The 21,720-nt window shown below is 38.2% G+C and overlaps 1 long non-coding RNA gene across 1 annotated transcript in view; it reads left to right on the plus strand.

Moving 5' to 3' along the window:
• The first annotated feature begins 707 nt into the window (after positions 1-707).
• LOC137074160 (uncharacterized) overlaps positions 708-21,720 on the plus strand; it is a 120,069-nt gene continuing 99,056 nt past the window's right edge. Inside the window, exon 1 of the long non-coding RNA XR_010904927.1 lies at positions 708-845. This is a non-coding gene — a long non-coding RNA (uncharacterized lncRNA). The remainder of the gene's footprint in view (positions 846-21,720) is intronic.

A 21,720-nucleotide genomic window follows, 5' to 3' on the forward strand; every position in this document is an offset into this window, starting at 1 on the left:
GACGTGTGAAATTAATGTAGGCAAAAAATACTCTGAACCCCAAGTGGATTTACACAAACTGAGACAGTCAAAAATCGTTATAGGTTGTGCCCTGCTCTCCCCTAAATGATCTAATGTGGATAAATGTATATTTTGTATTTTCTCCTAATAAATACGTGTTTATCTGGGTTAGCTTCTGGCCTATTTTAAATACAGCTTTATAAATGGGCATTTCTTTTAACTACTAACTGTTTTAACACATTGATGTAAAATCTGTAAAATGCACGATTTAATAGGCTACATTTATTTACCTTTTTTTTTTAACTGGCTGAATTAAGTAATATAGGCGATTTCCTTTAGTATTCCATAGCTACAAGAGACCTATTAGCCTACATGTTGTAAATAAATATTACTTGTTTTTAGAATGTACAGGGATTAACTAAAACACATAGGCTATCCATCGGTCCTCATCACTAGACGAATTGTTAATGCACAGAGTTTACTGTAATTACGTCAACTTCGAACATTGAAGGTTTTTTTCCGATAACTGGCAAAACTTCAGACACGCGCAGACGTCACGTAGCTTCTCAGGCGAGTATGTGGGCGACGAAAGTGTAACGTTTCTTATCACACGTCTTTGGTCACGGCTTTGCTCACGTCAAGGTACGCGACGATCGACACGATTGATTGCTTAGTTAGCAAAGTAAATATATAAACCACCCCTCATACCGCTGTGGCCTTCATTGTAGCCGGTGTCTCTTCGAAAGACGCGCCCCCCGTGAGCGTCCGCGCTGCCGCCTTCTGACAGGACACGCGGAGAAGCTCCACGGAATGCCAAAACGTGCTATCATGTAGGAACGAGAGAGGTGAGGAAGACACAGCAGTGCACTGGCAAGGTCTTAATTGCATGAGTAAAACTGGCAGAGGCAGGTGTTTGTGTGCTACTCGTGTGTGAAAGGACTGTCTGATTTTCTCTCTGTGTAAAGAAAGAGTTCTCAAAATTAACCTCACCACTGGTCAAAAGTTTGGAATAATTATGCTCGCTATTTATGCTCACCAAGCATTCATTTTTTTGTTTGTTTGATCAGTAAAAGCAGTAATACAGAAATCATTCTTATATAGGGATTTGGTGCTCTGTTATAATCAATTATTATTGATGCTCAGTCAGTGATTAACTCTTTCCCAGCATTTAATAAAAGTTGCCAGACAGCGGCAGGTTTTCTTTTTTTTTTTTTTTGATCAATTTCACAAACCTTTCATGAATAAATTGTTGTATGAATTTCTGAACATACAAAATTATAGATACATAGATTATAAAGAATATTATAAATCAAAGCACAGATGGAGTAGATCGAGTTCATCCCCCCAAAGCTTCACGGTCCTGTTGCTCGTACTGGGTTTGACATTTTATTCACTGCAAATCCTAACGCTCAAAATAATTAATTGGTTTGAGTAGAGCCAACTCAAATTAAACTAATTAGTTCAAACAAATGAAAAAAAGTTCACAAAACAGACCACAAATACGCATTTTTGTCCAATCAAATGTTCTCTAGAATGGTACTTGTAACCTGGTTCTTAGATGGGTAGGAAGGAGGCGAGAACCGGCGAACATTCAACAACTTTTATTAAATAAACAAAACGAAGGTAAACCGCGGGCAGCCCCTCACGACTGCCCGCACACACATAACAAATCATAAACAAAACTCAACGTAAAGTCCAGGCCTGGTCCTCTCTCGTCCTTGACTGGTGTCGCTCGTCCTTAAATGCCTCCGAGCTCCCTCATGAGAGGACTCAAGACCTCAAGGTGTGGCTCGCAGGTGACGCTCTTTCGCAATCACTCGCTCCTCCCATGCCCCTCGCTCATTCACCTCGCCACAGTACTGACTATCTGTTATCGACAAGTAATAACAAGCAGCTCATCAACATTCATGGTTATTGGCTATTTTAAGTCAACATACATTTTAAATAAACTATTTATTTTCGTAATATAAATGACATACAAACTGCAGTTTTAATCCATGTCTGATATAGCTTTAATGCTAACATCTAGTATATGTAAGAGTTCTCCCAGCATATCATAGCCAAGCTTATGACAAGAAAGCAAAATGTTTGGACCTTATGCTGGTCAAAAACGACCTCCTTAAACCGGAGGAGACAATCTGACTGACATTTAAAGTGTCCTATGTTTTCTTTAAATGCATATCATTATGCAAGATACAGTATAAAGTGCAACAGTCAAAAGAAAATACACTGGCATTTACAGTGGTGGCCAAAATGATTAGAAATCCTAACAGATCTGAAAAGTTTTTACTGAAAAACTAATAAAAAATTTTTTTTCTCTCTAAAACGTGATTTCATTCCATAATGTTTATGAAACATGCAGATGGTTGCTCTAATCATTAAATATCAGAAGTGAGTCGCACTGTTTTTATCCACTTTTAACTTCAGTATTTGCTATGTCCACCATTTGCATCAATTACAACAGCATCAGTGTTTACAGCCACGTCTCTCTGCTCTGCAAAAAAGGCTTTTCCTACTTAGTATTTTTGTCTTGTTTCTAGTCCAAACATCTAAACATTCTTAAAACAAGAAGTATTTACTAGACAAGCAAAAGTAATTGTCTTGTGTCCCACTCAAAATTAAGGGAGTTTTTGCTTTAAATAAGCAAAATAATTTTAAACTAAGATGTTTTTTGCAGTGTGGCATAGTCAATATATTTCCTCTGAGAACTTCAACACTAGTGTTATCCCATGCCTTCTGCAACTGAATGTACAAACGATCTGTCCAGTTTATTTTACAACTCACTCCAAATGTGCTTGACGGGGTTGACGTCCGGTCTTTAAGGGGCCAGTCCATCATTTTCAATGCTCCAGCAGATTCCTTCCATCACTTGCAGTTCAGGTAATAGTAAGACAAATCTTTTGGGTCATCGTCCTCTTGGAAAATAAATCCAGGCCCATTAAGACGACTCCCAGATGCTATGCCAGTGTTTTTAAACATTTTGGCCACTACTGTAAATAAGACTTGCGGCTGGAATTCTGAAGAATCTCACTATTTGTATCTTTTATTCTTCACGGTTCTTTTCAAGATTTGAAACTGACTGCTTGACAAAATGCAGTGCAAACTGACTGCAAACAAAATTTGATCAGTGAGCCATTCTAGTAGCTTACACAAATGATATACTATACCTGACAAATAATTCTGTCAGTGATTTAGAGAGAAATGTTTAACAATATTCGACTTGTCATAAATGTTCCATGATGATGAACACAATGTTAATATACTTTTGTTCCTTGTTACTGAATTTAAATAATTTGGTGTCAAATTATGTTTGCTAAGCACATAGGGGGTTGCCACTGAAGTGTGAAACACTGATTGAGCTGAGAGCATTTCTCTTACTGTTGCTGAATTACAAATGAATGTTGAATAAAAAAGTATGTTTGTTGGATTAAAACACACACACACACACACACACACACACACACACACACACACACACACACCATTTTTTTTAATGGGGACATTCCATTGACACTTTATAGTTTACAAACTGTATATTCTGTACCCTAAAGAATATAACACTAAACCTACCCATCACAGAAAACATTCTGCATTTATACACTTTCAAAAAGCTTCACTTAATTTGATTTATAAGCTGTTTTCCTCATGGGGACCAAACAATGTCCCCACAAGTACACATATTCCAGATATTACTATCTTTGTGGGGACATTTATACCACACAGACACACACACAAATCTGCGTTGCAATTTCCTTGGGGTTATTAGATTGCTAGAAGCTGACTGCATAAACATCTTTATTTTATTATTCAAAATTATTTTTCATTTTCTTTAAGGGAGGCCCTTTTAAGTTTCACTCACATATGCGAAAGATCAACTAGAAAACTGTGTGTTTGACTAATTATATAGTGACATCTTTGAAAATGAAGCTAAATATGCTATATGAGATTCTTTAAGAATAAGTGTGGAGAGAATGTGATATTCACATAAACATCAAGTTATATATGACTTCAATGTCATTTTAATCAAATTGATGATTTGCATTATCATTAAGATCAAGAAAATGGTACTTCCAAAATCTTTGAATAGATAATAAATATATATATATATATATATATATATATATATTAGTGTTGTCAAAAATATCGATATTTCGATATGTATTGATACTGGAATATCTGAAACGATACGATTCTCAGTTTTTACAGTATCGATATCAGCTGCGCTCTCCTCTCCGACCGAAAGCGAGCTGACACACACCGGCATATTCTCACTCAGCCCGGTTAACCTCTGAGCACGGCGAACGCGCGTTATGCTGGACTTTTTCCTCATGACAGTGTGTTAGTGTTATTGCACATAAATTAATTCTACTAATCCCCGCAGATTTCGTGCTCACATCTGAACCGCACACACATAGCCTACCGTAATAAAGCCGCCTCTGACATGATACAAGTGCAAACATTTGCTTTTTTTCCAGCTTATTATTGGTCAAATACACTCAAAGAATTATCAGTCCTCTGGAAGAGTATTAACGTAAACACAGTCGCAAACAGTTCAGGAAGAACGAGTAAAAGGAACAGTGTTTAGGATCCATGCGTCCGTTAGTCTTAAAGGGACCGCAGTCATTTGTTATTCAAACTACAAAAAGACAAACGATCAACTGCTCTTGACTGATCAACTTGTGTAACTTTAATAGTTTCATCTGTAAGCTATTGAATTGTTTACAAAGAACATTATCCAATGTTCAAGCTTCCTTGTGCTGTGTGTAAGCTATTGCAACAAAAAGCAAAAATTTGTGAGACAATTTTAATAGTAATTGATCAATTGATCAATAATTGTTCAAATCAAAACGATGCCCAACCCTAATGAACATGCTGGCCACATGAATTTTCAGTAAAAAATAACAATGAATAATAATTTATTCTGTTGTTCTGTTGTCATATTAAGTTCTGTTGTCATATTAAGCATCTTATCTTTTTTTTTTTACTGTGGTATCGATTTAGTATCGATATATCGATATTTTAGTCTGGTATCGTATCGAAGTCATAATTTTGGTATCGTGACAACAATAATATATATACCTCCAGGTCAATATATATATATATATATATATATATATATATATATATATATATATATATATATAGAGAGAGAAACATATTAGAATGATTTCTGAAATGTGAGGAATAATGCTGAAAATGTAGCTTTCCATCACATAAATAAGTTACCTTTTAAAATACATTCAAATATAAAATGGCTTGGGTTACATGACTGTAACCCTATTCCCTGGGTTCAGAATGAGATGCTGCGCTAGCTTTTAGTGCTTTGGGAAGTCTCTTGAACAAGCTATGAATATAGTGCGTGTAACACTTCAATGAAATTGACCTGGAGGTAGTATAGCCTCGGTCGGTGACATCACTTGTGCACCTGCAAGCCCTCAGGCCTTTTTGTTTGAAGAGCAGTCTTGGGACATCATCGGCACCAAAACATTAGCTTTTAGTGCTTTGGGAACAAAATCACCCATACAGCTGTGCATGATGGTGTCTAGACCCCTAACGGTTGTGTAGGTGTGCTCAAGAACACAAGAAAGTCTCAGACATTAATTTGTGATGTTGACTCAAGTACGTGAGAGCACGGAGTGACATGAGCATCTAAACTATAAAATCTTCTGAAATTGTGGGGAGAGGATCAACCTGCCGCATCCCGAAAACTTTGTATTGGGGCATCCCTTGCTAAGGCAGTAGAGGAGGCAACCCCCTGGTGGAGTGAGCCCTTAACCCTATTGGCAAAGCTTGACTGCATGCCTCATAGACAAGAACAATAGCAAGAACAAACAGTTTATTTGGTGGCGGCAGAACCTCTGAACCCCAATGACAAACAAACAGCCACTCTGACTTACGCCACTGGCTAGTGCGGTGGACGTAGGCCTGGATAGCACGAACTGGACACAGGCTAGGAGTTTCTCCTGATCCGGAATTTTGAATGGCGGAGGGCAGAAGGTTTCAAGAGTGCCAGGATGTACAGTCAAAAAAGGAATCTTGGGCAGGTAGTCAGGATGAGGATTCAAAATCACTTTTACCAAACCTTGGGCAAAGTCTAAGCAGGATGGTGACATTGACAGGGCCTGCATACCCTTAGTTCTTTTTAAGGAAGTTCTAGCCATAGGATTAACCATCTTTAGGGTCAGAAGTTTGCCAGATGCTGACTCTAGAAGGTCTCAACCAGACTCCCGAGGACTATAGCTAAGTCCCATGAAGGGATATTGGTTCTTACAGGGGCCTCAGTCGTCTGGCTCCTCAAATGAAGTGAGTGAACAGATGATGTTTCCCAAGTGGCACCCTGTCAATCAAGGCATGGCAAGCCGAACATCCGGCCACATAAACCATGAGAGTAGCAGGGCATGTGCCTGTTGGCAGTTTTTCCTGCAGAAAATCCTGAACTGAAGCAACCTGACAGTTGACTGGGTCTGAGTCTCAATTGGGGGAGAAAGTATTTCAGGGCCAGAAATACAGCCATCAACTTGAGGCAGTTGATGTGCCAATCGTGCTGATGACCTTCCCATTCCCCTTGGCCTGGACAACCACTTAAGACCGATCCCCAGTACGTCAGGAAGGCATCTCTCATTAGCAATTTGCAACAAGACACCCCTAGAGTGGGACCCACGGCAAGGAACAGGGGTCTAAGCCACATAGTTATTGTACGAAGCCCGTGGCACGTCACTTTTATTAGCCTCCAAGGATTGGCCCTCGATTGAAATTCCCTGGCACTAAGACACAACTGTAATGGTCTCATCTCCAACATCCTTATAGGAATCCCCGAGGATGCTGATGCCATGAAACCTAACAATCTTTGATACTGATGAAAAGTAAGATTTTGGCCTAGCCTGACTTTGCTCCGGTTATGCTGAATGGTCTCGATTCATGTGGGAGACAATTGTTCCCGCATCGTAATCGAATCACAAACTACCCCCAGATAAGTTGTTCTCTGGGTAGAAGAAATAACACTTTTCTTGCCGTTGAGTCTCAACCCGAGAGAAACTAAATGAGCTAGCACAATGTCTCTGTGCTGAAGCACCATCTCTCGTGCTAATATTAACCAATCGTCTATATAATTCAGAATGCCCTGGAGGTAAAATGGAGCCAGTGTTGCATCCATGCATTGTGTGTATGTGCAGGGAGGAACTTACTGTGTTGTGGCAGTATTTATATGTGAAAATATTCTTCCTTTAGATTGATCATAATGGACCTAAATGTTAAATTTGCGACATGACCATCTTTATGGTTAACATCTTGAACTTGAGTGCTTTGACTGAAAGGTTTAAGCCTCAAAGATCGAAGATTGGACACCCCCCCCATCCTACTTGGGAACTATTTTTACGAGAGGGCGCAACTCGCCACACTCTGCATCTTTGCCTCCCTTTCTCAATAATCTGGCAACAACAGAGTAAACTGTGCCACCAATTAAACCAGAGGGGGATATTGGGGAATCTAAATGGAACACACAATCTTTGTCTTTTGTTCCTGATAGATTGAGCCACAAACAATTTGTCGCACAAAGAGACAAATCTGTGGCTTGGCGAAGCTCAGCAAATGCTTCACCATCGATAGTCCCGGCACACTCAAATCCTTCAAGAGGTCAGCCTGGCATGCCTGTAACACCACCTTGGTGTGCAGTGCGGCACCAGCCTGACCTGCAGCTTGATAGGCTTTACCCGCGAGAGCCGATGTTGTTCTGCACTGCTTCATGGGGAGGGGTAGGTTACTCTTGTTTTCATCTCTTGTTCTTATTTCAAATTACCCTGTCCGATATTTTTTGCTTCAGTAAAGGAGTAAAGAAGACAGTAAAGGCATGTTATGCCTGAACTGAAGCTGAAACATGAAAGTTAAGTTGCACAACAAAAATACAATGTTTAGGCATTATTGTTATTTATATTACTATTACTTAGGTTTATTGGTTGTAGGTTTAGTTTTAGATTGAACTGTTTACCTTTTTAAAGTAATTTAAAATATATTTTTATATAATTTGGCAAGTGTATGCATTAAAATAGTTTAGTTTCACAGTTATTAATGTATGCAATCTTAGCAATAAAACTGAATGTTTTTTCTCTTATATATTTAGTATTGCTCTTTAATAAAGAAAACAAATAATGATTATCTGATTAATCAATTAACTGATCGATTAAGTGCTAGATTAATCAATTACAAAAATAATCAATATCTGCAGCCCCTAAAGATTCAACATCATCATCCACTGCATGAGCCAAAGAAGCACCGGCGTGTGCTTCGGAACCACGCAGGGAGATATGTGGATCTAGTGAATGAGAAGTCAAAAGGGATGGACCTATCTCCTGCTCATCAGCCAAATCCATTCTAGAGCCCCACGATCCCACAGACTGAAAGTAGCCAAAATGAGCATGCAGCATGTTGACTGCAAACAACTCACAATGGGGGAACTCGCCTAACTCCAATGCATTTACCACGTACTCTTTCTCAAAACACTCAAAACAGTAATCGTGTGTATCCATGTCTGCCTTTGGCCGAGAGCATGGAGGAAGACGATGCTTAGACTGCTGACTCAGTTTCTACTGATATAGATTTCTTTTTAGCTTGAACTACTTTCACTTATGTTGTAACAGAGATGAAAAAAGAGAGAAATATGCACACTGCCAGTTGAAAATTAACTCCTAACAAAGATCTCAAGTTGAGTTTTTAGAGATTCTCCAGAGAGATTGTTTTGCACACCAGCACAGAATGGTCTGAAAACAAAAAGGCCTAAGGGCTTGCAGCTGGGGCTCATCTATTTATAGCCTTGCATAACAGGTGTGTGTGATGTCACAAACCGAGGCTAAAATACCTCCAAGGTCAATTTCATTGATGTGTTACACACACTATTCATAGCTGGTCATGATAAGATACTTCCCAAAGCACTAAAAGCTAGCGCAGCATTAAGTGAAGCTTTTGAAAGGGAACAGCTATTTTTAAATGTAACACTATTTCACAAAATCCTGTTTTACTGTATTTTGGTGAATATAAGATGCTTATTTAAAATGTAATGTATACGGTATAGTATATGTCAACTTTTCATGACATTTTTAGAGGCTTAAACATTACACACATGCACAAAAATAAAAATAAAATAAATAGCAAAGGCGAAACCATAGAAATGCTATGATAGTTTGTTAGGTGTACAATTACGTTTGACTCATCAGTTTAGTTCATTTGCATAAATTTAGCACTATGTCCTGAGTGTAGCTAAGATGTGCACTTCCATGTATTTCCAAAATTGATATTTTTCAGAGACACAAACATTTAAATTAGAAAAGCGGAAGAAAAAACTACACAACCCTGATTTCTGTATAGTTGGACCTCCTACAATGTGACCACTTTATATGCTTGTCACCCATTTTCCTGAAAAAAAAAAAAGTGACACACCACACTAAGGTTATAAAACCTATGTTACACAAGCCACTAGTTTCCTTCCCCTCATCTGCACTAAGGTCAGAATTTGATGTTCTCTACGCACAATAGTTTACCACATGCACAATTACATCTATCACAGTAGAGACTTTTTGCTCTGTGTATCATTAGTTGTTTCCCGTCTCTGCACCTCCCGACAGCAGTATCCTTTGTGTGAGGAGGTTACGATTGACTGAGCAAGTTAATAAGAACATTCAGACTTGGCTCTGCGAAGCGCCTCTCCAGTCAGCAGAGGTTTCACACCTGTCTGTAACGCAGAGCCCCATAAGGGTCTCAGTATGTATTGGAGGAGAAGCTAGCAAGGTTTTAGACAGCTTTGGAGAAAAGCCCTAAGAGTAACTTTACGCAGTGAATGGAAAGACCTGACCGGACAGATGGCTTGGGGATTTATGTTTCAGCCTGAGCTACAATTACTCTCTTTCACTGCACTATATTATACACACAGGAGCAAAAGGCAGTGATAAAAGTGTAAATCTCACAATATTAGGGATGCACTGATGTATGGGAGAATAAAAGCAATTATTTTCACTATTGGCCATCTGCTGATTGTTAAAAACAGCCGATGATCAGGGCAGATTATGTCCTGTCTATCAAACAGAGGTGGAAAACGTGAAAGACTGCATCTGAATTAGAAATCTAGACGCACCCTAGCGGCAGCAAATCTAATCTGCCTGCGAGTGTCGTCTAGCAACTCTCATTACCCTTCTGAGCTGTAATCGCCAAACTCTTGCCGGGCCAATCACATCGTGTATAGAGTCGGTGGGCGGGGCCATAATGACGACTGCTGAGTTGCGTTTGCGTGCTTCTAGTAAACACAGAAGCTGGTGAACGGCGGTCTTTCGAATCAGCTTTGACAACGACTCTGGAAGACTTGGAGTTAAGCTTTTCTCTGAGAAAAGAACAAAGAACGGCACTGAAGTCATTCTTAAAAAGGGAAGATGTGTTCTGAGTTTTGCCGACCGGATACGGCGAATGTTTAATCTATCAACAAGCTCTGTTTCACCTTCGTTGCTCTGGTTGGTTGTAGCGTTATCCTAACGCGTGCAGAGGGCGTTTTAAAGACAACCGCTTATCCCGCCCCTCGGATTGAGCCCTATCAATGGTGAGTTTCCAGACCAAACATCTTGATGTGGGTCTGGCTTGTCAGGCTACACCTGAATGTCTCTTGTGTAAAAAAAAAAAAAAAAAAGTGTGTAAGCTGTCATTAAAACAGTTTGAGAATAATATGTCACTTAACATTGTATTTACCTTAGAGACAGTATCCTATATATATATATATATATATATATATATATATATATATATATATATATATATATATATATATATATATATATATATAACATATTATATAATATATATAATATATATAATATATTGTAACGCAGTTCGTAGATGGGAAGGAAGGAGGCGGGAACCGGCGAATGTTCAAACAACTTTTTAATTCAAAATAAATAAACAAAACGAAAGTAAAACCGCGGGCAGCCCCTCACGGACGACTGCCCGCAAACACACAAAATAAAACGTGGGCAGCCCCTCACGGACGACTGCCCACTAACACAAACACACATAAAACAAAACATAACATAAAATCCAGGCCTGGTCCTCTCTCGTCTTCCGCAGCCCTTGCTCTTATATGCTCCCGTCACATGGCCGCGAGACGAGACCGGTGAACATTAATCACCGGCCCGCTCTCGCGGTCCCTTGCCCTGCTGCCTGTCACACCACATATATATATATATATATATATATATATATATATATATATATATATATATATATATATATATATATATATATATATATAATATACAATTAGATATGAGCTTATTTACTGTTAATGATATATAGCAGCCATATCACCAGCCAAGACTGGTTTCCCACTGAAGCCAAGCAGGACTGTGCCTGGTCAGTACCTGGATGGGAGACCTCCTGGGAAAACCATGTTGCTGCTGGTAGAGGTGTTAGTGAGGTCAGCAGGTGCTCACCCTGTGGTCTGTGTGGGTCTTAACGCTCCAGAATAGTGATGGAGACACTGTACCGTAACAAGCACTGTTCTTTAGATGAGACATTAAACTGAGGACCTGACTTTCTAGTCATAAAGAAATCCCAGGATGTCCTTCCGGAAAAGAGTAGCCTCTCATCATGGCCTCCAAATGATCCCCATACACTGATTGGCTTCATCACTCTGTCTCCTCTCCAGCATGTGTGTGGTGGGTGCTCTGGCAATGCGTCAGACTCTAACTCTGACGAAAAAGACTAAAGGCTGCAACCTCTAGTGTCAGTCGCTAGAGGCTCTCTCGAGATCAGAGGAGTGAGGTTTACTCGCACAGCAACTACTAGCTGGCCTCTGTTACACGTGCAGCTGAGTATGCAAACATTCCATGTTTTATTTGAGGATAATTATTAGCCTATATCAAAAAAATAAATAGCAGTTGAATGTATAGGTCCCCCCCCCCCCCCTCAAAAAAAACAAAACAAAAAAAAACCTCAAATGAAGCAGCACTACTGTTTTTTTACATTGATGATAATAAGAAATGTTTCTTTAGCAGCAAATCAGAATATTAAAATGATTTCAGAAAGGTCATGCGACTGAAGTCTGGAGTACAAATTCAGCTTTGATCACAGGAATAAATTATACATGTTTTAAATGGTAATAAAGCACCAAGCAAACAATTTTAATTGTATATCAAATAAATATACAGTACACACTGTAAAAATAAAAAAAAAATAATAATAAAAAAATAAAATATTCAGGCCCCAACTGAAAATGTTCTAGTGACTGATCACATCTAATTTTTTAAGTTGGCCAAATTGAATTTCTGTGAATTAAATTGCATCAATTCACAGAAATTCAATTTGGCCAACTGACAAATTTAGATGTGATCAGTCACTAGAACACTTTCAATTGTTTTACAGTGACTATTATGCTATGGTAATTATGGTAAGGAAAGAATAGTATAATTTTCTCAGAAATGTTCTATGAAAGTCCTGTTTTGAAATGGCATGCCATGAATTAGCCAATTAGGACATCATTTATCAACCTTGTTTGTGCTCAGTTGTGAGAACAGTTCAACAACTGTTGATAGCACTGCTAAAAGCTACTTCAGCTGGAAAAAGTCCTTTTGTTGTTGCCTGGAGCCTTCAAGGCCAGTCAGCGTAATGCCAGTCAGGAAAGAAAGGGACCAGAATTCAAAAACGAAAGCCACTAATATACTCAAAGTTCTTTTAAAACAAAGATGATGCCACTCACTCTGCTGACAGTGGCGTTTAGATGAATATGTAAATATGTGCTGTGCTTTCCTATCAATTACTATATGAACACAGAACAAAATTGAGAAAACAGCAATCATTTTAATAAAGCATAAGAAAAGCTACTGATCATCACAACATGGATATGTTTGCATGTGTTCTGTAATTTAGCACTCTAGTATCACGTCACTTTATTTGTATAGCACTTTATACAACAGATTGCTTAAAATCAAGCAGATTTACTGTATTAAAAACTGTGTCAGTGTCTCATTTCATCAGAAGTGCAACTTTTACTTTCTACAAAGTGGCTTTTTTAAATTTTCTAGCAAAGCAGATAGAGCAACTATTCACTACCATAGTATTGTTTCTCTCCCCCCCCCCCCCCCCCCAACTATGCTAGTGAATGGTTGCTCTATCTGCTTGGTTACAAACAGTGGCATTTCTAGGATCTAGAATTTAGGGGGGCTTAGCCCTAGCAAGGCTCTGCCTGTGAAAAATTGGTTACACTTTAGTTTAGGGTCCACATTGCGCTATTAACTTGTAGCTTACAAACATGCATACCCGAAGGATATTGGCTGTTTATTGTTACTTATGAAACAAATAATACTACCTTGCTGCATGTCAATACTGTACATGCATTAATCGTACCCAATAATGTAGGCAGATTTAAAATCACTGAGATCCCAAATGTTCGGGGGGTTCGGGGGCATGGTCCCCTGAAAACATTTTGATTTATATGATCTACATATGTGCATTTTAAGATGTTCTGAAGGCCACCCAATTAGATAACAATAGCTCGAAAACCATGTCACTGGGCATTATATTATTTGTCTTTCTTATCTCCACATCTCTCTTTTTCTCTGTTTTTATCTTGCACTGTCTCTTCCCCTCATAACGTTGAGCTTTGACAGATATAGTTTTTCCATTTTCATCAGTGAAGGAAGTAAACATATTTACAATACTGAATTTATATGTTTTATGAATCATTTTCTTAGATATGTTAATTTACTGTTTATTAAAGTTAAGTTTATTAAATTAATTCACAATATAAACACATTCATTACTAATCTTATGCCTAATACAGGCTGGAAAAAGAGTTTTTTAATTATTTTATTTACTGTAGGTTACAAATAGAATTATATTCATTTACAATATATACACATTCATTATTAATCTTATCCCTAATCTGATGAAAGTAGCTTTGTTAATATTTCTTGTTCGTTAATTAGGCCTACATTATGAATCACAGGCATATTTTCAGTTAAAAATGACGAAATTAGACACGTTTATTCAGTTGCCTGTATATTTTTTTCTTTTGTTTAACATTTCTGACTTAAAGCAGCAGCTGTCAAACATAAATGTTTAGTTTAGCTGCTTACATTTATCTTACTTGACGTCGAGTTGCGCTGCTTAAATTTGCTCAGCCTCAGCAGTTTCTTTGTGAACATAAAGCCCGCCTACTCTGGTTTAATTGGTTTTCTCAAATATTTTAACATTGACGAGTGGTGACAGACCATTGAGGCTCAGATTTACACACACACCTCTGCTTCTGACATGCGCTGCGATCTGCTCAGCACCGCTGCGGATTGAAGAACATACAGACTAAAAGAAGGGACGAACCCAAAGCCTCCAGCCAGTTTCATATGTTTTAAAGATTAATCATATTTTTTAGGGGGGCTGAGGCAAAAGTTTAGGGGCTGAAGTTTTTGAGGATGAAGCCCCCCTAAAAAGGGCCTAGTGATGCCCATGCTTCCAAATATCTTCTTTTGTGTTCAGCAGACCAAAGAAACTAGTTTGGAACAACATCAGGGTGAGTAAATGATGACAGAATTTTCATTTTTGGGTGAACAGTCTCTTTAATTGAACTGGAGCTTTCACGCATGCCTACTACATATTCACCATGGACCAATGCTAGTACAATTGCAATCTTACAAAGTACAATCTTGCAATTCTGACTTTAAATCTCACAATTCTTATCCTGACAAGCCAGACCCACATCAAGATGTTTGGTCTGGAAACTCACCATTGACAGGTCTCAATCCGAGGGGCGGGATAAATGGTTGTCTTTCAAACTCCCTCTGCACGCAATTGGATAGCGCTTCAACCAACCAGAGCAACCTGAAGCAGAGCTAGTAGATTAACCTTTCGCCGTATCCGATCGGCAAAACTCTGAAAACATCTTCCCTTTTTAAGAATGACTTCAGTGCCATTCTTTTCTCAGAGAAAAGCTTAACTCCAAGTCTTCCAGAGTCACAGTCAAAGCTGATTCGACCGCCTTTTGCCAGTTTCTGTGTTTACTAGTAACACGCAATCGCAACGCGGCTGTCATTGTGTTAAGCCTCGCCCATCGACTCTACAATGTGATTGGCCGGACCAGAGTTTGGTTTTTACAGCTCAGACGTGTATTGAGAGCTGCTAGATGACACCCACTGCAGATTAGATATGCTGCTGCTAGGGTGTGTCTAGGAATTGTGAGTTTATATTCTGAGAAAAAAATTACAAAATTACGAGATGTAAACTCGCTATTGTGAGAAATAAAGTCATTGTGATGAATATAAAGTGGCAATTATCTTTTAAATAGTTTTATTCCGTGGTGGAAACAAGCTTCCACAAAGAACATTTAAACATTTGCTTTTTATCTCTCTGAAACAAATTTGAACAATTTAATCATTTGTCCTTTGCATCAGGTCCATAATTTATACTAGCCACATAAGAGCGATAGAGCCAGGTAACCTTGAAAAGACAGGCCCGAGTGAATCGCTCCCACAGTGCTTTCATATCAATGCAGAAGTTTGTGTTCTGACCTAGATGTTTTATCATCTATTTTTGAAAATGCTGCTGTTTCTTCGTCGCTCTCATTGGGATTTTGAATCCTAAAGCACGATGCACTATACCTGAGAGAACCAATCTATGACGCCAAATATTTCACTCTCTGTTGCTTTGCTACTTTCACATTAATTATATACACAGCACAGACATCCCTAATTGGATCGTGGACTTTGAAATATTCAGTTTCTCTCAGCTCAAGTCCCTTTCATTGCTGTCTTCTTACCTTGGAGCCAGTAGTTAAGAAGGGGGGAGGCCTCTGTGCATCCTTTTTGCTTTCGGTGCAGTTGCTAGGCAACGGCAAACTGGTTTCCCTGGCAGCATCACATCTTCAATCAGGGAGGCATAGACGAATAACAGGAGTTAACCTTGAGAGACTACAGTAACGAAAGTGAGAATGCCACCCTGATGCCCCATTCTTGGTGAATATCACAAATGATCATGAATCCCTTTTGTTTCTCGGGTGAAATTTTGCTTTCTTTTGGAACATGGATTTAAGGTTATGAAAGCAACGCGCGCCAAATGAAGTGGGTGAGAGATGAAAGAATATTATAAATAGATGGAGAAACTTGCATAGATTTGCTGGAAATCGAAATGAAGAATCAAAGAAGGGGAAAGGGAACATTGTGATCTTTTTGATCCAACAAATGAAGTGCATTAGATCATGCCTCGTATTTTCATATATACATAAACAACCTACATATTGAAGGTATACAATTCTGTATTTATTAACTCACCCTCATGTCATTAGTTGTTGTTTTCTGTGAAACACAAAATAATATATTTTAGAAAATTATTTTCAACATAGCTCATGCAAATGTAGTAAATACAATTACTCTTTTAAACATTTTACTATAAATGTTGTATTTTATTTAATGCATTTTATTTTTGTAATGCTGTCTTGTGCAGTGTTAATAATTAAAACTATTATTGAAGCTTAAAAATTAAATATAAATATAGATAAAAAATACAAATGTTGCCATGCCAACTAATAAATTAAATAAATAAATAAGTTGTACTAAAATTACTGCAAAATAAATGGAAATAAAATGTATGCTTCATAGAAACGAATAAAGGCAAGCAAAAAAAAAAAAAAAAAAAAAAACGAATTTAAAATATTTAATAAACTCTACAAATAAATACTATAAATAGTACTAAAATAACAATGAGCGAGACAGTCATACATCTTAAATATTTACAATATTACTAAAACAAAAAAAGACAGAAACACATCAAAATGACTAAAGCTGTGCTAAAAACAAATTCAAAACAATAAATAAATACTATATTATTGTATAAATGATATCATGTTTCCCTGAGTATTTTTGTGAAGGCCGTTCTCTGATTAATTGCAGCAATGATTTTGCTAGTTCAGGTTGAGTTTTCTGGGTCAGCTTCTCTAAACGCAGCAGGGAGACATTGCTCATGGCCTGCTTCATGTCTCACAGAAGGGCTAATGTATGAAAAAGATAAGTATTTGTCTCATTTCATGCTCATTTTTGTGTTGAGGTTAAATTTGCTCCTAGAAATATTCGTTGTGAAACAAGATTACCTTTTGTAATGAGTAATGATTCCTCCCCCCCTTCATTTACCGTAGCTACATCAAGATTCCAGAGTTACTTTAAAAAAAAAAAAAAAGTACATACAGTATATAATGAGCTGAAAATAGCCCCCTTTTACTCACAATGAAATCACACAGGTCTACACTGTGAGCAGAATGATACAACAAAAATACATAATTTCACTTCATAATCAACAAAGCACTATGAGTGGCATGACGTCTACAATCATTTATAGGGCTTTTCACAACGCACTTAACCCTGGATTATCCTCGTTTTAAACCCCACTTTGTATCCCGGGTAAAGGAGAATTGAACTGTGGGTTCCCGAAAACACAAATTTATGAAAACAGGTTTCAAAGAGTAAGCGAAAAAATACATACAGACTTAAAGGGTATATTTTATGCCCCTTTTCACAAGATGTAAAATAAGTGTCTGATGTTCCAGTGTTCATTGTGAAGTTTAAGCTCAAAATACCACACAGATTATATTTTATATCCTGTAAAACAGTACAAATGCAGTACAAGTCCCTTCAAATGCAACAACAGAACATGTCAGAAACTGATGGTGCTCAGTTCGAACCGGACTCGTACAATAATGCCTACAGTTCAGAGAATATATGATGCATAGAGATGTATGGATGTACAGTCTAGTTTAATTTCGGTTTTAAGTTATGAGAGAGAATCTTTTCTCCCACTCCTAGTGTATAGTATGACCAACAGAATATTAGATCGATTAAGCACAAATTGTTCTTTCCTTTAGGCCAGGCCGGTAGGCATAACGTGCCAAGTTGATGCTTCTTCTGCAGACTGATTTATGCTTGTGTGTTACGTGACCAGACTGTAATCGCAGCCTTTGAGGTTACAAAATCGTGTTTTATCATAGTGCGATATTACCGCAAATACATTTAATCGTTCAGCTTTAGTCATTAGAATGTCTGAAGGAGGAGCATCCCAATAAAGAGTTTGCAGCTACATGTCAACTAACTCTCATTAGAGTTTTAGTTGACTGTCTGTTTAACATCTGCTAAGTTATAGCCTGGATGCCAGCCGAACTTAGTCCCATCCACAACATTTGAGCTCGGGCAGTTCGGTCTGGACTTGATCCATAGAGGAGTAATTATGCCTGAACAGAAACTGTTCGGACCAATCAAATTGTCAGGGCGGGCTTTAGACAATGATGATAATAAACAGTAATGTAAAAAAAATGGCGTTTGGGGGGAAAAATGTGTTATTTTGGCAAGGTTGCCTGCTATAATTCGCATTCCTGAGTCACATAATTGTGAAATCACATAACTGAGGTCGCTTCAGCCCGCAGACATGAAAAACAATCCGTGGGAAAACCACAGACTTGGCAACACAGTGCAGTTGAGTTCTGTTGACATTTGACAACTAACATAATGTGTTGCTCCGCTGCTCTGATTGGTTGTAGGTCTATCTAATTCAGGTCTTTCCTGGTTCGGTTGAAACACGCCCCATAATGACAGCCCAATGGGGAAGTATCAGACTCCTATTCTGAGTAGAACTGAGTATGAAAACGTCAGGCTAGCAAAGTTACTTAAAGTCAACAGAATGTTCAAAAGTGACCAAAATAAAGTGTTACCATTGATCCCAAGATGGGAACCCCTTATGAAATGACTGAAAGAACCCTTTTTGTATAGACTATATCCCTGTCTAGACACACATCACTTTCTCCTTGTAAAATCCATGCAAAATTGTCCTTAACATGCATTAATTATAGTAAGTTGTGTAATAAAGGTCAAACTTTAAAAGTCCAATATCTGTTGCCACAGTAAGTTAAACATACTCTTTATTAAAAAAAAGAGAACATTGTCTACAATCTTTTTACATTATAATGCCGCTCTGTTTCATTATGACATGTACATTAATCTCCCAGAGTGTGTTCAAAAAGCAAATGTGATTGAATTGAAACATCAATGCTTTTGGATCGAAGAATGTGGTTCTGGAAGCTGTAGATTGGATTTTTAAATGTGTTTTGTTAAGCCGACTTAGCAGGGAGGCGAATCCATAAGGGCATGGACTAATTCTGCCGATGGTCTTTTTATGGCTCAACAAACGCAGCACTTGCTGTCATTGACGGAATGAGCATCTGAATGACACGAATCTCAGCGGCGGAAACGGTCGGCCGATCTCACGTTACGAATACAGAGTTCAGGTCTCTTATCGTGTGCGTATCTAATCGAATTAAATCAGGCATGAGTCAGAGGCAGGGTCTCTCGAGGGTGCTGTTGTTCTTGTGTTGTATTTGCATGCTATTGTGGGTTCCATCAAATCTGTCTCCTCGGTTTACATCCCAGAGATTTGCATGCCAGCTTACTGTCTTGCTGATGTTTGACAGGGCTATTATCATGACATACTGGCTGCTTATGAAATATTCAAAATAGCAAAAAGGCTAGAAAGTAACATTTGGAGAGCTATAAATAGTATCATGTGAATCTGCCCTAAATGGCCCCTATTTAAGGGGGAAAACAGGCTGGAAGAACAGCAGTAAGGAGAACCTATTACTGCAGGTTCAAATATGCGCCCAGTCACTAGAATTGAAAATAGCATATGGAAACTTGTTCAGACTTCAAATCTAACACAAAACATCACACACGCCACTTTAAAACGAGAAACGTGTATGCATACACATCGCCTTTTGTGCTATACACCTCTTTTTCAGATGTCAGGGTTATTTTTAAATTAATTTCAGAAGCAATCACCCACAGGCAATATCTACCATGCAAAATGTAAAAAATTCAATCACTGTGTGATGAAAGAGGTCACTGATGAAAAATGACAAACAATAAACTAATTAACTTGTAGCTATTAAAAACAGCATCTTGAATTATGAATTGCACTAGCAGACAGCGTAACTGACAACATGAACATTTTGCTCTGGTGTTTTTCCATAGCTATTGTTGAAACGGCAGCTTGTCAGTCACCATAAAACTGTTCTCACAAGCGGTTGTTGTCTGAGGAAGTTTTGTTCTATAGTGATCATTTGTTTGTTAGGTGTGTTATGCTAATGCAACATTAATCACGCGCTTCACTTCTGGTAAGGTCAATATCAGGGTATTCTCACAAAAATGCGTATAAATAGTACGAGTGTGCAATGTCGTGGAATGTATACGCCAAAACTCATTTTGGCGTGCATATGATACGCTGTTTTTCGTGTGCATATGATACGCACTTTATGGCGTATATATGACACGCTCTTGGGTAGGTTTAGGGTAGTGGGGCGTATATATGACAAGCGGCAGAAGTTGAAGATTTCTCAACTTTTAAAGCGTCAGCGCAGGCGTCATTCAATCAGATCACCGTATGCAAATATCCTAGAGCAGGCGCTAGCCAATTGCGTTCATTACTGCTCCGTGAACCATCCAGACCAAATCCAGACGCAGCTCCCAGCCAGTACGTGATATTCTTCCCGCTGTCAGCGCTTTTTTAGGACTGACTGTACCCAACAGCTTCGAGCACCTGTGCAGTGCACTGACAACAACTACACAGGCAATCGTATTCGCACATACAACCAAATCGGCATCCATTTGGTCTCACAGACCAGTTGGTTTTTTTTGTGTTGTGTTGTGGTCCAAGCGGCAAGTAAGTTAATGTGATTGGCTGTTGTCAGTATGACGATCGCGTCAGCACCAAGCTTCAGCCGCGCTCTCCGTCAAGCGTTAACGTGTGAACACACCGTTATTCACTTTGGCAGTTATTATCTGGGAATAACATACTGCTGAAATGTGCGATTGACCAATCAGAATCAAGTATAGTTTTTGATCGTTTTTCTGGGCCTGGTGTCTATAAAAGCTTTTCTTTGACAAACAAAGTTTTCAGCTTTGAAACTTAGAGGATATTCTTATATTGCCATGAACTTTTATATCAATATCAAAAGCTAAAGGAAAAGCTGAATGAGTGCATGCTGCTCCTGCTCTCCATACACACGGCTTCTGTGCTGCCTCTTGCTGTGTGAAAGCAGCGTAAATGTTTTACAAAACAACATGGACCCAATAAGTATAAATTGTACTTTTTACCAACCATCTGACACAAAAATGGCAAAAGCTAGCTCAAAATGGTAAGCTTTTATGATTGATTGGTTAACTGTCAGACAGACGTCCCCAGATAGACACAATTCTTGAATTAAAATCAGTTAAAGTTTTAGACAGCTAATATTTAGCAATTAAGATATGAGAGACTAGGCTAATGATAGTTAAAGTCCCTGCAATTAACACATCTTGGATAAAAATACAATTAAAAAAAACATCAGCTAATTGACAAGAAAAATCTCAAAACAAATTCATAATGCAGAGTATATGCACTCTGATGTTGTGCAGAGTATTTTACGGAGGAAGAAAACTGCAAATTTTAGAGAACCAAGTAATTCACGGCGGAGCTTATCCAACTAAAGCAGTTTTCAAACCAATTTAGGTAGGGGTCTAAAGTACTTAGGAATTAATTGTTAACACTGTTATGCAAATCCAGTAGAGAATATATTAAAATGTTTTATAGTTACATTTGAGTATCTACTAGATAGAAAAACCTTATCCGGATCAAAAATGTCCTACATATTAACAAAAGTCTGTGAATCTAAACAAAAGAAAAGAGTTA

The sequence above is a fragment of the Pseudorasbora parva genome, chromosome 4 (assembly GCF_024679245.1).
Source record: "Pseudorasbora parva isolate DD20220531a chromosome 4, ASM2467924v1, whole genome shotgun sequence".
Lineage (NCBI taxonomy): Eukaryota > Metazoa > Chordata > Actinopteri > Cypriniformes > Gobionidae > Pseudorasbora > Pseudorasbora parva.